This window comes from Haliotis rubra, unplaced genomic scaffold (assembly GCF_003918875.1).
Source record: "Haliotis rubra isolate DU_JTF1 unplaced genomic scaffold, ASM391887v1 Scf153, whole genome shotgun sequence".
In the NCBI taxonomy this organism is placed as follows: domain Eukaryota; kingdom Metazoa; phylum Mollusca; class Gastropoda; order Lepetellida; family Haliotidae; genus Haliotis; species Haliotis rubra.
The window spans coordinates 1,381,985-1,389,050 of NW_025765481.1; positions in this window are offsets into that span (position 1 = coordinate 1,381,985).

Below are 7,066 nucleotides of genomic sequence, written 5' to 3' on the forward strand. Positions count from 1 at the left end.
GATGACAGCCCTTGCACCTCACCATAAGTGATCTTGTTGGAGTAGCAGACGATCGTAAAGCTACTGCATCTACTGTAGAGAAAATAATGTAATTGAAGATGAATACCATTCGTTTTAATTTGCCCAAAACCTACTGTACATCGAAAACCTTATTTTTGGAAGAAACCAAGTATGTTGAAATATTTACAAGTATTATCAAACCCATCCAAAGATACTATCGCAGAATTATGTAAATACATTAAGATATGCATGTAAGTACCAAAATGTTTTGTCCAGCCTCCATTTGTAAATGTAACATTTATGTATATTCCAATGGATAACCATATTCTATCCCGTAGACAGTGTAAAATGATGACGAGGGGCATAAAGCCCAAGTCTTTACTGAAAAGAATCGAATCGAATCGATTCTGTCGTCAGAGAATAGAGGACAATTTTACAATGCAGCCTCTGTTTGGCGTCAGAAATTCCACGGAGAGTGGATCATCGCGTGCGTAGGCTTAAAACATCAACTCAGTCAAGACACATAATCAATACACTCGACAAAACCCTTTTCATATCCATCTCGGCTATGTATATTGTTGACATGTGTTCGTATATCACTGTCAGATAGCTTAAAACAATATGAAAACTCGAAATATGAACGCATACATATTGTGAAAGGTGAGAATTTCCGTCCCAAGCGATGGCACCGTCATAAACAAATGCAAACGCTTGTCAAGTATTCACCTAAAACTAAAACAAAGCACAGGAACTTCTGAACAAGAGTCATTTGACGCTCTACGGAATCTTGAAAAAGGACATGTTGGACTTTACCTTAAAAGTTGTGATGTGTAAACGCCAAAGGCTGGAACTGTTGGAATATTGCTTCACATAAATGGAAAGTTGACTATCGGAAAGTTGAAGTCATCTAACTTGTCATGCATCCCTGTAGGTTTTGTCACTTTGAATCGTTATATTATTGGATAGGTCGAAATATGAAACACATGAAGTTGTCTCCCTATTCCCCGTATTTCAAGTTCATGTGGGTAAATCGGTGGAAGGGAACTGATTAACATAGCATTTGGATGTTATTGAATAAAAATAGATTATCGATATTCCTGAATTTGAGGTGAGGTTAACTTCGTGGCCAAATTATTATTATTAGAACCTTGTTTTGATTTTGCCAACTCTTGGCGAAATTCTTACTCATAGGCAGGTAAATATAGCCATCCCCAAGGACGTGAGCAAAATAAGCACACATGGGAATGACTATTTTTTATCTAAATGTTTACATGGGAGTTCATGCACATGCGCATGAGTTTGTGGGAAACGGGCAGAGAATTAAAAACATTCTTTCAACGAAATAGCTTGTCAGCTGCATACATATTTAGTAAGAAAGTTTGGCCAAATTCAGTCATTTTGTTCTGCTATGATATTTTCTGAATTCTGTGATATTGTTTCCATTGAAAGTCCTGCTTAAAACAATATAAAACCTCGAAACATGAACGAATGAAGATTGTGACAGGTGTCTCTTACATGTGTCTAATGTCCGAAATGCGATAAGTACTCACTGTTTGAACTTATGGAAATGACCAATAAATGGTTTCATAAACAAGGGAAACAAGATATATGGGTGTAATACAATCAACATCTGATCAAATTCCTAGAGGACACAACCGTGTCGTAGTCACGTTACACATTTCACAATGTACCGTCGACATTCTTAAAAGAGCCTGAAATGACACCAAAAAAGCATAATGTATCTTTGTATTAACACCTCGTTGGTTTAGAAGTTGTTTATGTCTTTAGGTATAGAAAGTGTTGTCACCATGTAAATTAAAATGAGAAACCAACAATATCTGTATTGGAATTTTGCAAATGTGTACAGACAGTAGACAGCGAAAAATGACTGGTTTTAGGTTTTGCTAATGATTATATTCTTAAAAAAACCGATTCCATTTCGTTTGTATGTAATGACTCTTGGACTAATCGATCATAATCTCATGTTTTGCGATATATAATAACACATTACGGATACCCTTCCTACGATTCAAGTTTAATTTACCATAACATACCTCTGTGAAATATATACTTTGCACCATAGACATATTCTAAGGCCATTTTATACAATTTCTGGACAGTCAGGTAATATTGATATGTCTAATAATGTTTTGCAAGAAGCTGGCATTTGTAACATTGTCAAATAGATGTATACGTGGTGTGCATTTACATATTATTACCCATTATATATAGACCGGCAGACCATCGTGAAAAAGATCACAAAGATGCTGTATCGTAAAACGAATAAGCGAATAAGGATATTTCAAACAGGCTGACTGGCGATCGTACACCTAAGCATATATAATGGTTTCTCTGAAGACAAACATAATAGTGATACTGATCAAAACATTAGTTTTCGCTTTTGTCCTAAAAAATCGGTTTTGTCTGTGTAATCTGTTTACGCAACAAAACATGTCCTACATTTACGTGACACCATCTGGCATATAGAAGTTGTTTACATAAAGAAAGAAAATTGCAAAGAAGCTAAACGAAAATGTCCTTAGTCGTTGTTACGCATGGTGTCCACACCATAAGCATCTGATCCTGACGTTGACATTGACTCTGGTCGTTGTAAGGTATGGATACACGAGATTACATGTCTCTTTATTAGTCTTTTGTTAGTATGTCCTATAAAAGACAGAGCTTATGTAATTCCACCATAATGAGACATTTACTAGACATAGACATCATATTTCATTGGAAGTTCAATTTGTGTAGTTCTATTTCTTCATCTTCACCTAACACTCAGACCCTCCGTTTAATTAGCACCGGCTTTCTTAACTGTCAGAGAAAACAGTATTCTGGAACATATGTTTCCTAAAGTAGTTTTATTAAAAAGAAAGAGACACTATACGATGATCACTGGGAGAAAGGTATTGCCAATGACGTCCCTACAGTTGCTTGATATTGACGTATCATGAACAGATCAGATGCAAGTGTCTGGATGTTACTGACATAAGGAACATCGTCTATTCTTTGATAAGCATGCCGTAGCCCCTACGTCACGTAAGATCGTGTAAACCATAGAAGTGAGATATTCGAAAGTAATAAAATAATATTCTTGTACACTCTTTTCAGATATGACACCAAAAAGCATGCATAACTGCACCAAATGGACCTTGTTTTTTGTAAAGACAAAATTGAAAATACGGCTTGAAATATCTACTGTAAAGTTACTGTCCTTGTTGTAAAAAAGCAATCAGATAACTGTTGGTGGAAAAAGAATAGTTGAGGAGAAACATATTTACCTTTAGAAAACATGTATCACCAATGCCCATAGAACTATGGTGTGGTGATAAGGATGACGATGATGTCTGTCTAAAGCTAATGTCAATGTCACGGAAATCTGATATCCATACACGCAAAGGATCCCAATGGAAGCAATACATTCATTTAGGAATTGACTTTCACTTTGTGAGTCAACTGGAGTATGAACCTTCATAGGATGAGGGCCAAACTGTATGATTGAGTGAGTGAGTGATTGTGGTTTTACGCCGCTTGTAGCGATATTCCAGCAACATCACGTCGGGGGACACCAGAAATGTGATTCCCACATCGTACCCATCTAACGAACTACCACGGACAGTCAGTCACAGTCGTAACATAACAAATAAAGGACGTAGAAATGGCGGACGATAGACGAGACGGGAGAGATTGCCAAAGATGTTCGTAAACCTGTGGCGATTAAAAGAGTTATTCGTCGTCGATCAGTTTACCGACCATTGAAAGGTGATTATAAAAACGTCAAGACATAGTAAGGTAGATTTATAGATTGCTGTGGACTGTATCGTGTGAGTTAAACACCGATCGCGTCTATAGTGTAGACTGACATTTCTTCGTGTCATTCACTAGGGTCGGTCGAAACTCTCTGACTTATCCAAATGTATCCGCAAACGTTTAAATCAATATAAAGGGTTCTTAATGATCTGAACCTCCGCTTCTGTACTATTACTTCTATAGAAATCCTGGGGTGTTCCCTAGAAATGTGGACGTAGGCCATCAGTGTCTCATAGAATATGTATGAACGTCAAAATGCTTATGAACGTCAGTTTCTCGGTCACGTGACCAGCCTCTCGTCCAATGGAAAAGCCGCACATGGTTTAAACTTCAAACTTACAAATATAACGGCATACTGTGAAGCATTAACAAAACTCATTCCGGCACCATGTCGAAGGTGTATATTGTTGCTTCACAGTTACGGTAATATTGTCATGTGTTGATTATTTTGTTTGAGGTGTCTCAACATTATAGATAAACTTTATGGATAACAACTTCTTTTTATTCGATTCCCCACATGGGTACGATGTGGGAATCACATATCTGGTGTCCCCCGCAGTGATGTTGCTGGAATGTTGTTATCCATAAAGTTTGTTCTATATTGTACTTCCCATCTTCTAAAATGCCACTCAAAGAAGTGTCTCAACATGCCATATTGACTCACTAGTTTTACTGAGGTGTGACTCCGAATCACCACATCGAGCTTCCCGTTTACATTTAGTTGACCGGTGGGATAATACTGAATGCAGTAACTTAAAAGCGACGCCATTTCATATTCTGACATTCTGATTCCGGACAAGCTGGACATATCAGATGGTGCCTTAGGATTCGGGATGTTTAATAAGTTTTGTGAGTGACATCAAGTGATATCTCAAATAGTATCACGCACATTACTCCGTTGACATGTCTCAATTTTATATCAAGATTAAACGTCATATATTTTGGTTCTATGATGCAGAAAACATTCGTGCAGAACTGATTATAACTATTTTGGCATATTATATGGGCTATGAGGTCTAAAAGTTCGATATCTAAGCCGTCATGCATTACATATAGCACTGAAAACTTTGACATATTTCGCCCCACTGATCATGATGTGTAATGAGGAAGGATTTCATTGATGGTTCGATTTAAATACAATTATATTTTCGACTGTGATACGTATGATTCAGTTTAATATACAGCTTATACTACAGGGGATCTGACAGACAGTCCGGTCAATCATATTCCTTATGATTTAGTATTCACATATCGAAAAACGATCAATGTAACTCTACAGTGCTGCATGGCTAAAGAGTATTAGGTCTGACTGAACATCATTCGGACAAACAGTGACAGCAGATATTCGATAACGATTTGTTTCCATAAGCCACAGATGGTAATTAGCACACTGGCGTCAGAATATTAGCGCAGGGATATAAAATATACTCAAAGGTTTCGTGCAGCTTATCAGTTTCCGGATAGTCATATGCGACATTTGCTAATATATTCCTCATATCGTGAACATATATAAATATATATAATGAATAGAGGTTACAAATCCATTGTTTAATCGTCAAAAGTATAGGCTGTGTGATTCCACATTTACTTCATCTTTTAAGTATATGTTTGTGTACCCCGTACCCGTATTTCAGCAATATTTTTGCACACATCTACCAGTCATTTAAACACCTTTAAAATTGAACTTAAGTTTGCTCAGCCAGCATTGTTGTCCAATAAATAACATTAACACGTACATTTGTATCATTGGCTATATTTCTACAGGTCAGGTCAGGGTACACAAACACGTGAATCTACTTCTAACTCATCGTCCATCAGACCACTCTTCTGGAAACTACAAAACAAGCCCTTTAACCCCTAACAGCAATCTTTATGTCAGTACAGGATGTCGATTTAGAGAGAGTCCACTGTAATTTGTACGCCAGTGATTTCCAGCATCATCTTTTCTTTCTCAAGCTGGCATGTCCTCTTCAGCTCCATCAAACATTGTGGAAGGTGAAGACATTAATACTACTTTATTGTACAATATATAAGTTTAATTTTTACACAAAGAAAAAGTATGGGTTTTACCCTCATATAGCCCTTTATTTTGATATTTTAATTATGCTTGTTTGTATGATTATATGACCCTATGGGCGCACCATACATTGATTTCAAATCGTAGTAGTAGCACAAAGTAGCATGACTGCCTTGGCGCAAAGTAGCATGACAGCTGCCTTGGTGTCAAACTCGACGTCACTGGAATTTGAGGTCATGGGTAAGGGTCCATTGGTCGGACTAAAGTCGATTTCATGTTCTCACTGATGGCCGAGCAAGTGTCTGGCGCAGTGTGCTTATACACAAGGGAAATTATCGGAGCAGGTACCATATGGGGTAGGGCGTGGGCTTCAAGGATGGTGTGGGTACCTCTCAAAATGAATGTGAACTTGACCTTATGACGTTCAGACAAAACCTGAATGGACAACGGTTCACAGCTGACATGCTAGACTGGGTTGTTGTACCATATGTCAGTGACCCAAAAGGCACACCTTCGTGGACAATGCTAGGCAACATCGTGCAGGTGCCGTTGGTGATTTCTTACAACAGCAATTCTACCTTCGCCCGCCAGATCTGAGTCCCGTAGAGCACGTTTGGGGCATTATGGCCCGCAGAAGACGCAAGAGATGTTATCCAGTACAGGGTTTTGATGTATCAGAACAAGCCCTCCATAAAAAATGAAAGTTTTTTAACGTAATACCTAAACGTGAAATTCAACGTTTGATACAGTCAATGAGGACAGGAGGGTCAGGGATGTTATAACAGTTGGCGGATCTTATACCAGATATTCATACTGTACTCGGTTATTGATACTGATGGGACTGTGTGGGACTAAACATGACCGCACTTGTTAAAGTCATACGATTATCAGCACTACAAAAAGATTAAGTTTGACGTGAGTAAGACAGTACTCTGAATATGGGTTGCTCCTCTACTTTTGCGTTCTTTTTGCGTTTAATTATTACGTAAGGTGTCAATATATCCAGTAAGTTTGAGCGAGGCTTGGATAGGTTCCTTTGCAATGGTAAATGGTAACATATTGATACCATGAAAAGTATGGGTTGTTGCAAAACTTTTCCCTATGTGTATATATCATTATCAGAGTTGTATTTGATTAGTTTACAAATTATCATTCACCTGATAGATAAATTAACATTCTTGTAATTTCCAGGAGGATCAAGTGCAGGAATACGCACCTGTTCACTGGCCCTAT